Here is a 14,438-nt window from a genome sequence, read left to right as displayed (position 1 = left end):
ACAGTAGTGGGTAGTGGTAATGAAGATAGTGGTGATGGTGGTGGTGATGCTGCTGCTACTGCTGCTGCTGATGGTGGTGATGATAATGGTGATGTGCACGCTGACGCCGTCAATAAATGATCACGGTGATAGTGATAATGATAACGTTAATGTCTGTGTTGCTGCTGCTGTTGATAGTGATGCTGTGGAGGAGGAGGCTGAGTAGGAGATGATGACGATAATGATGGGTGGTGGAGATAGAGTCGAAGACAGAAAAAGTAGAGGAGAGGCGAAGAAAAAGAGAGAGTAAGAGTGAGAGAGAGAGAGAGAGAGAGAGAGGGGAAGAAGAAGAAGAGGAGGAAGAGGAGGAAGAAGAAGAAGAAGAAGAAGAAGAAGAAGAAGAAGAAGAAGAGGAGGGGGAGGAGGAAGAGGAAGAAAAAGAAGAAGAAGAGGAGGAGGAGGAGGAGGAGGAGGAGGAAGAGGAGGAAGAAGAAGAAGAAGAAGAAGAAGAAGAAGAAGAAGAAGAAGAGGAGGAGGGGGAGGAGGAAGAGGAAGAAAAAGAAGAAGAGGAGGAGGAGGAGGAGGAAGAAGAAGAAGAAGAAGAAGAAGAAGAAGAAGAAGAGGAGGGGGAGGAGGAAGAGGAAGAAAAAGAAGAAGAGGAGGAGGAGGAGGAGGAGGAGGAGGAGGAGGAGGAGGAGGAAGAAGAAGAAGAAGAAGAAGAAGAGGAGGAGGGGGAGGAGGAAGAGGAAGAAAAAGAAGAAGAGGAGGAGGAGGAGGAGGAGGAGGAGGAAGAAGAAGAAGAAGAAGAAGAAGAAGAAGAAGAAGAAGAAGAAGAAGAAGAAGAAGAAGGAGGAGGAGGAGGGATGCTGAGTGCTAAGTGATGTAGCAATTTTCCAGTTGGCAACTGTTGCTAAAAAGGGAACTCCCAGAATCGTGATGATGACAGCGATAGCATCGACACGTATAATGGATGATAAACATTGGCGGTGTTGATGCTGCTGCTGCTAGCGGTAGCAGGTGGTGATTTTGCCGGCAACAAGAGCGATGAGGATAATGACGATGATGATGTTGATGACGACGATGACGACGACGACCATGATGGTGATAGTGATGGTGATGGTTTCATTGCACTACAAATCGCTGCTTTGTGGGCCTTGCCAAAAGGTTGTATTATATCTTGGTTTTGTCATTGTTACTGTGTTGAAAATTTCCTTCGTAATATGTGTGTAGTGTTTAGCAACGCTATTCTTTGTATGTTATGTATCTCTTCTAAGTCCAGGGGTTGTGGTTATCTATTTGTCTATATGCTTTATTCACTATTCTCAACCAAAACATCATTGTAGCTATTGTTTAAGGTTCCACGTCAGGGTCATCTCTATTTTCAGATCTCTATTCCCTTTAAAAATACGTTATCATTTCTTGGGGCTTATATTTTGACTTGGATGCATTTCTTATCCAGATGGTCCCTGATCACAGTATCTGGTCGATTAACCTTGATGTCGGAATATCCCAGAGTATGGTTGCTTTGCTAAGTGTATTACAAAACCATCCCTTTTCTGTTGATGTTTCATAAGTTTTAGTATGTATATCTCTCTTTCTTTACTTGTTTCAGTCATTTGACTGCGGCCATGCTGGAGCACAGCCTTTAGTCAAGCAAATCGACCCCAGGACTTATTCTTTGTAAGCCTAGTACTTATTCTATCGGTCTCCGAACCGCTAAGTTTCGGGGACGTAGACACACCAGCATCGGTTGTCAAGCGATGTTGGTGGGACAAACACTGACACAAACACACACACACATATATATACATATACATATATACGACGAGCTTTTTTCAGTTTCCGTCTACCAAATCCACTCACAAGGCTTTGCTCGGCCCGAGGCCATAGTAGTAGACACCTGTCCAAAGTGCCACGCAGTGGGACGGAACCCGGAACCATGTGGTTAGTAAGCAAGCTACTTACCACATAGCCACTCCTGCGCCAATGTCTCAAATCTCAAACTCTGTGGATGTATTCTTTCCTGTCTGAGACTGGGTAGCTAAAGATAATGTACTTTACTGTTTCTTCCTCATCTCCTTATATTCTGCTGTTACTCTAGTCTGCTTCGTAATACGCTTTCGATGGTTTCTGGTGGAAAGGCTTTAGTCCTGTATTACGATCAAGAAGCCACTAGACTTTCCTTTAAGTCTCGCGCTTCTCAACTTGTATTTAGATATTTTTTAGAGTTGGCCATGCACGATCGTTTGTTGCTCTCGCTTTATCATGACATTCTTTACTTCAAACATTAATTTATATTTTTGTTGCTTCACGTTTTCCGTCGCATTTTCTCTATTTTCATCATAGTTATTTATTATTGTAGCCGTTGTTTTGTATTTGTTGGTTTCCCAGAAGACAGAAAACGTGTTTTAGTTCCTTTTATGTAGCTATTTGTATTCTGTATTAGATCTGTTTGTTATCCGACAGTGAATATTTTTATATTGGTTTTTGTATGTATGAGGCCTTTACTTCCTTGTATTCGAGGTAAATATCATGATTGTATATGAAATTTTGCGTGGAGTATCCTAAATGCTGTCTCTACTCGTTTTCCTGTCTAGTCAAATTAGGTCATGCAGTGTCTAATTGGAAATACCATAACTGCAACTTTTTATTCAGACGGCTAGAGTATTGATGTCTATTATCTTTTTGCATTTAATTCTGTTTTAAGAATTTAACTTGTTCTTTCTAATCTTTCCTTTCGTTTGTGTACGCTGCATTTCAGTATTTCTTCAGTTTCTTTTTATATATATATTTTCTTTTTGTATGCTGTTTAGTTCATTGATTCCTAAATGTTTGTATATCAGTGTCTGGTCTAATTCGCTAGTCTCGGTTTCTTTATCTACTATGATATTAGTGTTCTTAAATAATTTCCCTCCCTGCAAGGCAGCTTTGGCGCATTTTCTAAGCCGAATCTCATATTAATTTCTTTGCTAAATCCTTGTGCTATCTTCTGTAATATTTGATTTGTTTTTCATCTGTAGCAAACAACTTGAGATCATCTGTTTACAAAACTGAGCTGATTGTCATACCATATCATTAGTATCTATTTCTAGCTCTGTTTAGCATGTCAGGCAAATACATCAACAGTAGAAAGAAAAGGAGAGGAGCAGGGAGTTCTCCTGGAATATTCTTCTTTTAAAGGTTTAGTTTCCACAATTCCTTCTTTTGTTTGAAACTGCAGAACCGTTTGCCTTTTTCTCATGATAGATTTCAAGTATTTTCTTCTTATTATTGCTATATTATTCATGACTAATATTTCCATCTGTGGAAAATACTGTCAAAATCCTCCCGGTAGTCTGTCCTTGCTATGTCTGGGTCCTTTTTCTTTTGGCAGCTTTCAGTTATATATTTATAGATCAACAATTGATCTTCGCAGTCATATGAACCTTTTTGGATCCCTTCAGCTCTTCGGGAAACAAGCTGATTTCTTCATGCTGTTTTGTTCATCTTATTGCAGTTAACGACTTTGCAAGTTGTAACACGTCATGTCATGGGTCCAAAATTTTGAAGATTTCAGGTTTCAGCGATTAAGATGGTTTTCCTTTTTACCGATCCAGCTACATGTTGTCTCCGGGCCCATCGGTATTTCATTAAACTTCTCCACAAGCTACTTGTGTCCCTCTTAAAATATTTCAACCAGAATTAAAGGATCTTGTCTCATCCGATTGATGTCCAGTTTTCTATTTTTGTAGTACCTAAAGTTATTTATTCTGTTGTTATGGACGCCTACGTTTGTTTCAATGCTGTCTTCGATGTTTTCACCAACCTTTTCCGAAATGAATTTTAGCTGAACATTTTACCACCCACAAATTTCTTCTGCTTCTCTTGTGTTGGGGCAGTATTGACTTTCATTATCCTTTTTAACCAAATTCTTGGTAGAAAGGAATTATTTACTTTTTTTCAAAGAATCGTTGGTGTTTTTCATAACGGCAGGTTCTTTCTGATTTAGTGACGTTCTTTTATAATAGTTCTTTGATTTCGGGTACATTTTTCTGTTACTAATAAAAAAAAATTTCTTTCATCATTCATGGTTTCAGAAATACATCAAAAGTTCCCTTTCATCTTACAATATTTAAATACAACGTAGGAGATAAAATATCGAATGTTTAATAGAAAACAATCAAAAAGTACTCAGGGTTAGCAAAGCAGATTAAGAAAAGCAAGAATATGCAACAGTAAACAAGACCAACAAATGCTGTGTAAGATGTCTTAATAAGACTATTTGTTTGTGGAACGCGCCTATGTCACTCTTCAGAGATAATGTATCAATATCTTTACAGAAGTGATAGTGCATCACTTAATTGTGCGTATCACAAGCCAACCTATTCCTTAACAACCATAATTTATTTTCATTTCAACAGATAGTTTGGTATAATTTCTTAGCTTTTCAGCTAGCTTTTGCACAACAGTATAATAATTTGGTATTTTGTTATTGCTATGGCGATAATTAGTACTCTATTGTAATTTTCGTAATGGAGTAAGATGTCAGGCTATCGTGGTCTGTCTCTATTCTAAATTAAAAGTTTCGTTTTATATTGTCATTTTTTAAAAGTCTGTGGAGGTTCACATGAATATCTGAGAACATTTTCGTGCAGCCGTTGAAGCTGTCATCGTCGCCCTCCTCCTCCTCCTCCTCCTCCTCCTCCTCCTCCTCCTCCTCCTCCTCCTCCTCCTCATCATCATCATCATCATCATCATCATCATCATCATCATCATCATCATCCTCATCACCCCCCCACCACCTAGTAGTGCTATTTTCTGTATGTTATATATACTTGTTAGTCCTGGTGATTTTGTTATGTATTTGTCTGAATATTCTTTTTTATCATACCTTATGTGCTTACTATGATAGGAATTGTTTCTGCTTTTAGACTCCACATTCGAGTTACCTCTATTTCCAGATCTTTGTATTTTGAAAGTTTCTCCGTTTCTTTTAGAGAAAGGTAATTATCTATTGGTATCAGTACATCTATTAGAAAGCATTTTTTTCTTGATGATCTCTGACGACTATATCTGGTATCTTGGCCTTAATTTCTCTATCTGTGTGTATTGGCATATCCCATAGTATGGTTGCTTTCTCATTTTCTGTGACCTTTTCTGGCGTGTGTTTATACCATTTTTTTCTGTTGTTCCATAGTGCTGGCATAACTTCCAGTATATATAGGTCCCGACTCTGTCGTGTCTGTGAATATATTCCTTCTTAGCCAGTCCTTGTGTTTTTGTTATGTATTTGTTTGAATGTTATTTATCATACTTAATGCGCCAACAATAATAGAAATTGTTTCTGTTTTTAGGTTCTACATTCGAGTTACCTCTATTTCCAGATCTTTATATTTTGAAAGTTTTTCTGTTTCTTTTAGAGAAACATTGTCATGTGTTGGTATTGATACATCGATTAGAAAGTCTTATTATTATTATTATTATTATTATTTTATGTTTGACTATTGTTTTGCATTTGTACAAGTTGGATCCAAGTCTCACTCAGAGACCTCAAGAGACAACAAGTTAGAAGTTCATGTAGGTGTTATGCCTAGGGTACCATATATTTGGATTTGTACAGTTTTGTTCTAGAGAATGTTTAAGAAACCATAAGAAAATTATGTGTTTGCTTTAAAATTTGAGATCACATAGACAGTATTTTACGTAGGATATGGGCAGTTCCCATGAGCACTATCTTTTGAACTTCAGCCATTTTGGGGTTTCCTGGAATCTGATCTAGGTAGTAATCAGCCCGTTTCGCTGTCATTCCCAGGGCACCTATGACAATAGGTATTGCTTTCGTCTTCAGATTCCACATTTTGCTAATTTCTATTGGGACAGTCATATCAATGAGGAGGCATGATTTTTGTCTGAAGTCTTTCAGTATGATGTCTGGCCTATTTGCGTCTATCTTTCTGTCAGTTTGAATGGTGAAGTTCCAGAGGAATGCAATGTGATCATTTTCAAGTACTGGGGGTGGTTTGTGTTCCCACCAGTTTTTATCATGGGGCAAGTCCAGGTTTTTGCATATTACCCAGTGAATATATTGTGCAGCTCTATCATGCCTGTTGAGATACTCTGTAGGCGCAAGCAGACTGCACATGGAGACAACATGATCGATGGTCTCATTTTGTTGTTGGCATATACGACATAATGGGGAGCTGCCGTTCTTTAATATGTTGGCCTGGTAGTTCTTTGTAGGTAGGCATTGATCTTGGGCTGCTATGATAAACCCCTCTGTTTCTGATTTCAAGCCAGAGGCCATTAACCATTGGTGGGTAAGGGCTTTGTCAATATCTGCATTATTCGCTCTCTTTGGGTATTTGCCATTGAGAGGTTTTCCATGCCATTTTTCAGTCATAATAGCTAAGGCAGCAATTTTAGCACGGGTTTTCAAGCGCTTAGCTTTTTCTGCAGGTGTTTCTAGTTCGTCTAATTCTTGAATTTGTTGCAATTGGAATTCACTTAGATATTCCTTTGCCTGTTTTGTTACTGAGTAAGATGCTTTCTTGCTTTCATATTTTAAGACAAGTTTTAGCATCCAGTCCTCAGAGTTTTTCAGATAGGTGTCTAGGCCAATTGTGGCTACCTTCATTGATAATGCCAGCTGTAAAAGTCCTCGGCCTCCTTCTTTTCTTGGCAGATAAAGACGTTCTATATCTGCCTTAGGGTGGTGCATTCTATGCATTGTCAACAGTTTTCGTATTTTTCTGTCAACATTACATATTTCAATAATTGACCAGTTAACGATGTTGAGACTGTAAGTCACGACTGGTATGGCTAGAGCATTGATCGCTTCGATCCTGTTTCTCGCGTTCAGCTCTGTCTTCAGTATTGCTCTCACCCTGCGATAACATTCTCTTCTGATCCCTTCCCTCATCACTGAGTGCTTGATATTGTCCCCTTCAATTACCCCTAGGTATTTGTAGCTCTCCGCTGGTTCTAACTCTTTTATGATATTTTGCTGGTCAAGGTTCACATTAGATGTATTTGTCATTTTTCCTTTGATAAAGGTAGCTTTTGCACATTTATCAAGGCCAAATTGCATCCTGATGTCATCACTGAATTTCAAGGCCAAATTGCATCCTGATGTCATCACTGAATTTCAAGGCCAAATTGCATCCTGATGTCATCACTGAATTGCATCCTGATGTCATCACTGAATTGCATCCTGATGTCATCACTGAATTACATCCTGATGTCATCACTGAATTGCATCCTGATGTCATCACTGAATTGCATCCTGATGTCATCACTGAATTGCATCCTGATGTCATCACTGAATTACATCCTGATGTCATCACTGAATTGCATCCTGATGTCATCACTGAATTGCATCCTGATGTCATCACTGAATTTCATCCTGATGTCATCACTGAATTGCATCCTGATGTCATCACTGAATTGCATCCTGATGTCATCACTGAATTGCATCCTGATGTCATCACTGAATTACATCCTGATGTCATCACTGAATTGCATCCTGATGTCATCACTGAATTGCATCCTGATGTCATCACTGAATTTCATCCTGATGTCATCACTGAATTGCATCCTGATGTCATCACTGAATTTCATCCTGATGTCATCACTGAATTGCATCCTGATGTCATCACTGAATTGCATCCTGATGTCATCACTGAATTGCATCCTGATGTCATCACTGAATTGCATCCTGATGTCATCACTGAATTGCATCCTGATGTCATCACTGAATTACATCCTGATGTCATCACTGAATTGCATCCTGATGTCATCACTGAATTGCATCCTGATGTCATCACTGAATTTTATCCTGATGTCATCACTGAATTGCATCCTGATGTCATCACTGAATTGCATCCTGATGTCATCACTGAATTGCATCCTGATGTCATCACTGAATTTTATTATTATTATTATTATTATTATTATTATTATTATTATTATTATTATTATTACCTCCGCCAAGGAAGGAGGTTATGTTTTCATCGCCGTTGGTTTGTCCGTCTGTCCGTCTGTGTGCAAAAGAACTCAAAAAGTTGTGAACGGTATTTGATGAAACTTGCAGGAAAAGTTGGTAATGACACAAAGAACAGATGATGAAATTTTAGTAGTGATCCGGATATTTTTATGGTATCTTGAAGGATTTTTCGTTTGTTATTTTTATTTTACATGAAGTGTTACAATGTTACGTTCTTTGATTATCTCCCTTGAAAACACGTTCATCGTTTCCACGTAACCTATGGTGGTGTTGCTGTTTTCAAAGTTTATTTTCGTTTTTCTATTAGTAATTTTACTCGCGTATCTATCTTAAAATGAGCTGCTTGGTGAAGGCCTGCGCTCTCCGAGTGCTTTTCTAGTTATTATCATCATCATCATTATTATTATTATTATTATTATTATTATTATTATTATTATTATTATTATTATTATTATTATTATTATTATTAACAACACTCGCAGTCCACTGAACCGGAGGAATGGTAGCGCTGCCGAAAAACGTGTTAGAGCATTTCAGACCTGAAACTCTGCTCAATACACATTCAAAACATTTGGCAAGCATGCTCTTCAAGAGGTTGAGTTAATCGACTATGGTGTAACTGGAAACGTACCAGCCTGTGCAATCCCTAGCAGATGTGTCCCCGAGAACTCCCTCATGCAATACATTTCCGAGTGAATCTGGAATAGATCCAGCGCTGTTCAGTTTCGAGTATACTTTTCTATGTAGGACAGTGGTTCTCAACCGGGGTCCATATAAGATTGTTAGGGATCCACATAGCAGATTCGCAAATTGGGGATCCCACAATAGTATTTTAAGGGCCCCTGAACACATTTTCTTTCTGATGTATGTATTGGTGAGTATTGCAAGAAACAGCTAGGTTTCTTTCTCTAACATTTTACATAATTCAACCTACACTAGTTTCTGTATGATAAAACGAAATAAGAATTTTGAAAGAAGTTTCTATAAAATTAGTTTTTAAACATCGAATGGCTGTAGGGGGTCCACCACAATAAAATAGTAATCAAAGCGATCCATAGATAAATAAATGGTTGACAACCTTTGATGTAAGAAGAAAGAAGTTGAGAGATGACAATTCTGATACCTTATGTGTAGCAGAGTAATCCAGGCCAATATGTGCGGGTGAAGCTCTTCCCTAATAATTCCTGGCAGTTTTCTACGTATTAGTGAGCTCTCGAAGTTTTTATTGCTGTATTTTGTTTTTGTTGACGTCTTTCCATTCGATGTAAACCCCGCTTTTTGAGTTTTTTTTTCTTTTTTCGATTATCAGTGTCTTGGGCACTCGCGGCTATGTATGTATGTATGTATGTATGTATGTATGTATGTGTGCATATCATTATTCAGTCTATTTCAAGATTTCTTGTCAACAGAGAAAGAGATGGTTTCTAACCTGGACCCAAGGCTCCTTCATTGGAATTTCAACAACATCAACCGGGTACTTTTGTATGTTTGTATGTATACGTGAATATTTGTATCATTTATTTTATATATATCTTCTCATGCATATATTTGCGTATGTAGACATGTTCATATATACTCAAACGATAAACTTTTGGAGAATTTTACAGACTTTTATAGTTCAAAGTGATGGCTCGGAGCTATCGTCTTCGAATCATCTTTCTCCTTTCTAGTATTGAAAAGCCTAATTTCTCAAGATTGGTATTTAGGCAGTGTGTTACATATCCCAGTGTGTTAGATATCCCAATGACTACCGGTATAAACCTGAAATTTTAATCTGGATAGAGTAGCTGTAGATTCTTCCATAGTTCAGCGTAGGTATTTTCTTTTTCGCTGATCTTTAGCTTTTTGTTAACATCTGCTGGGTAGCTAATTTCTATAACAGTTACTCTTCTCGATCCCATATTACAATGAGACGTCTATTATGTTTACATATGTATGTATGTATGTATGTATGTATGTATGTATGTATGTATGTATGTATGTATGTACGTATCTTCTATCTACCCATCTACATATGCTTATATGTATATATGTGTGTGTATGTACATGTATGTATGTATGTATGTATGTATTATGTATGGATACGTGTGTCTGTCTGTATGTCTGTCTCCTTGACGTTGCATGACAGTCATAGCTGAGTGTTACTATCATGTAGATAGTGTCCTTGATTTCCAATATTCTGCAAAAAACATGTGTGACCATGGGGAAATATTATTTTGCTTGGAAACAGGTGAGGGTCAGCGACAAGAAAGGGCGCCCGGCCGTTGAAAAATCTTTCTCAATAAACTCAGTCAAACCCATGCAAGCGTTCGAATGTGGACGTTAAAACGGTGATGATAATGATGATCATAACGACAACGACGACGATGATGATGATGATGATGAAGATGATGATAATGAAGATGATGATGATGGTCAACCCTCCTCACACACACTTATGCACACATTGTCACACATAAACACGCACGCATACACACACACACACACACACACACAAACACACACACACACACACACACACACACACACACGCTATGTAAACACACACGTGCTTTTCTTTTCCTTCTTTCCAGACCTTTCCACTTTCCTCTTTCTGACAAAGAACCATGTTCGAAACGTCACCCACTTCCTCTTTTTCCATCTTAAACTGAGCGTCAACCTAATACTGTGAACATCCTTTTGACTTTCCTTTTTTGTTTTCATTTTTGATTTTACTTTTGCTTTGCCTATATATATATATATATATATATATATATATATATATATATATATATATATATATATATATATATATATATATATATATACATATGTCAGTTCAAAGCACGGCTTTACGTTTGCTCCTCCAGGGGTGTTGATCTTTTGGTGCTTGGCCCCATTTCAGTTCTCATCTTACAGAAGTGTAGCCAAAAAAAATCTAGCAATCATCCCGTATTCATTTCAAGGGCTCTGTAGCACTGTGCCCTCCAATATATCCTTTCTTTTCTCAAGACGGTGGCTTATAATTTCACGGAGATTTGGTTGCTATTTCTAGCAGGTTGAGCGACTTCGTTGAGACTCTCTCGCAGGGTTTGTCTTTGCAGGGTTGATGATAAAATAAAATACCAATCAAGTACTAGGGTCGATATAATCGACTCTATTCTTCTTCACTCTTACACCATAATTTGTATCCTTGTATCCAAGTTAGAAACAAACCGTTCGTTATTCGAAGCAGCAATAACGACATCAGCTATGGTAGCAATACAAGTGACATAGTATTCTCATGATTTTGTTCTCCACACTAGCGTTCCAGGCAGAATTATTTGTATCGTTTAACAGCATTGGAATCATCATCATCATCATCATCAGCAGCAGCAGCAGCAGCAGCAGGAGCAGCCATTTTAGCTACAGCAACAACAGCACTAGCAGCAGTAGCACCATCAATAATAACAGTCAGTAGTGAATGTTACAGTAGAGTGTCAAGGAATTCTTCCTATATTTTTCAGTCAGTCAGTCTATCTCTCCAAGACATCTAACTATCTATGCTGACATCTATATAGCTCGCTGTTCGTTCGTTCGTCCGTCCGTCCGTCCGTTCGTTCGTTTGTTCGTCCACATGTCTGCCTGCCTATCAATCCATCCATCCATCCATCCATCCATCCATTTAGCCAGCTAGCCAACCAACCAACCAACCAACCAACCAACCAGCCAACTCCCTGTCCGTCTGTCCGCCTGCCTGTCTGTTTGTTTGTGTGTCTGTCAGTCTGTTTGTCTAGCTGCCAATCTGGCTGTCCATCTGTCTGCCTATTCTCTCTCTCTACTTATCTATCTATCTATCTATCTATCTATCTATCTATCTATCTATCTGTCTTGTCTATTTGTCTATCTGTCTGTCTGTCTCTCTCAATTTATATATCTACCTTCTATCTAATTATCTATCTGTCTAATTGCCTATCATATCACACTCAATATACATGCATTTAAAGTATGCAAGTTGATGTTGCCATTGTTGCTTAATTCCAGACCAATCTCAGTGAAATAGTCATATGATTAAACGCTTTCCATCCGTGGCCATTCCGCCTTTTGTTTTCAACTAAACTAACTATATTAACATTACATTATTTAATGCGTTCTTAAGGCGACATGCTGGTACAATCGTTATCATACCTGACAAAATGCTTTGCAGCATTTCTTCTGTCTTTCATTTCTGGGCTCAAATCCCGCCGAGGTCGACCATCCCTTTTCGAGATCGACTTTCCCTTCGGTGGTCAATTTTTCCCTTTGGTGATCGACTTCCACTTTCAAGGTCGATAAAATAGATACCAGCTGAGCCCTGGTGTCGATGTAATCGACTAACTCCCTCCTCACTAAATTTCAGGTCTTTCTCCTGTAATAGAAAGGATTTATTTACTCTTTTACTTGTTTCAGTCATTTGACTGTGGCCATGCTGGAGCACCACCTTTAGTCGAGCAAATCGACCCCAAGACTTATTCTTTGTAAGCCTAGTACTTATTCTATCGGTCTGTTTTGCCGAACCGCTAAGTTACGGGGACCTAAACACAACAGCATAGGTTGTCAAACGATGTTGGGGAGACAAACACAGACACGCACGCATACATATATATACATATATACGACGTGCTTCTTTCAGTTTCCATCTACCAAATCCACTCACAAGGCTTTGGTCGGCCCGAGGTTATAGTTGAAGACACTTGTCCAAGGTGTCACGCAGTGGGACTGAACCCGGAACCATGTAGTGCGTAAGCAAGCTACTTACCACACAGCCACTCCTACGCCTATTTAGTATATTTTTCTCATGATGTTACTTCATGGTGATTTGATTACTATAGTATGTTCCCTCGTTCACTGCCTCGCCTGTGAATATAAGTCTATCAAATGTGTTTGTGGCAAATGTCTTAAAATACGAGATAAACTCGGAGTGAGCTAAATTTTACTCGCTGGTTGCTTCCTGGATTATAACCATTTGCATAAGATTTCTCAAGTTTCAAATTAGTTTCCAGAGAAAAGAGAACAGTCGTCTCCGCCTCCTACCACCACGTCCTATGGCTAAAGGCAGTATATGGAATAACAGGCGTGGTTGTGTAGTAAGAAGTTTACTTCCTAACAACGTGGGTCCGCGTTCAGCTTCACTGCGTGACACTTTCAGGAAGTGCTTTCTACTACAGCCCTGGCTGATCAAAGCCTTCTAAGTGGATTTTGTCAACGAAACTGAAAGAATCCCGCCGTATGTGTGTGTTTCTTTGTATCCCCGTCCTCTACCGCTTGACAACCGGTTTTGTTTTGTTTATGTTTCCTAACTTAGTGGGTCAACAAAAGAGACCGTCTGAAGCTCCAGGCTTAAGCAAAATGAATACTGCGGTATATGTGTTCGACTAAACACTCCAAGAGGTTTCCCCATAAAAACTGACCTCATAAAAACAAAAAAATCAGTGACAGGCAGAGTCTGTAACAATGTATATCTTCTTGGAAATTCAGTAACTTCTAAACTGGAGTGAGACAGCATGTTCATTCTTTGTCTATCTCCTTAACTTCTTGGAGAATTTAGGTATAATTATACTAATGTGTCCAGCTGTTCTAATTTAATTAAATTCTATGTCTTTGCGCAGCTGAAGATTGCTCTGCATTTTAAATTGATGTAATGATTGCATTGTTCAATTAAATGGAGTTGCATGAAACGATCGTACTGCATTACCTCTGGATATCCTTGTTGCTTATTTTGATTATATATATATATATATATATATATATATATATATATATATATATACACACATGTATGTATGTATGTATGTATGTATGTAATTATTTATATGTGTGTGTGCGCGCTTATGTCTGTATTTTCCCCCCACTACTGCTTGGCAACCGGTGTTGTATTGTTTACGACCCCGCAAATTTACTAGTTCGGCAAAAAAGTGACCGACAGAAAATGTACCAGGCTTTAAATAATTAAGTACTGGAACCGATTCATTCGTCTAAAAGTTATTCGAGGCGGTGCCCCTTTATGGCTGCAGTATAATGACTGAAACAGATAAAGGAAAAACGATAAAAGATATATTTGCGTTACACATGGTGTAACACTGGTCGTCAGCTATCCTTGCTAGTTAATATTATGTCGAAGTGGGTTTTAAAATTTGAAATCTCATTAAAATTGCGAAGAAGGCGTACAGAGTATACACATTTAATTATCTTTCTACATATTATGAAGATCTTAAAGTTTCTAGTCGTTGGTAGCCTTGTGTAGCGCTATTTCATCCTTCTTTCTGCGTTACTGAAATAGTTCTTTTGGGACCCTAGTTTCTTCTTGTAATTCTTTTTTCTATTTTTTTTAATCTACTAGGTTGAATGGATGGTAGTACGCATGACCTCTTTCGCAGAGTCTTCGAAATTGGTGGGTGAGACAAAGAAAGGTATTCTTAAACTGGGAACGTGGTCTGCATGGTTGCAATAGGGCGGACTCCACTTAAAGCGCCCAAGTTGG

At 38.3% G+C, this 14,438-nt stretch overlaps 1 long non-coding RNA gene across 1 annotated transcript in view; it reads left to right on the top strand.

Moving 5' to 3' along the window:
• The first annotated feature begins 800 nt into the window (after positions 1-800).
• Positions 801-14,438, top strand: part of LOC149137046 (uncharacterized) — a 63,106-nt gene continuing 49,468 nt past the window's right edge. The window contains exon 1 of the long non-coding RNA XR_016237886.1: positions 801-1,143. This is a non-coding gene — a long non-coding RNA (uncharacterized LOC149137046). The remainder of the gene's footprint in view (positions 1,144-14,438) is intronic.

This window comes from Octopus bimaculoides, chromosome 2 (assembly GCF_046866305.1).
Source record: "Octopus bimaculoides isolate indiv1 chromosome 2, ASM4686630v1, whole genome shotgun sequence".
NCBI lineage: Eukaryota > Metazoa > Mollusca > Cephalopoda > Octopoda > Octopodidae > Octopus > Octopus bimaculoides.
The sequence above is the reverse complement of the archived record's forward strand: the minus strand, read 5'-3'. Positions and strand labels throughout refer to the sequence as shown.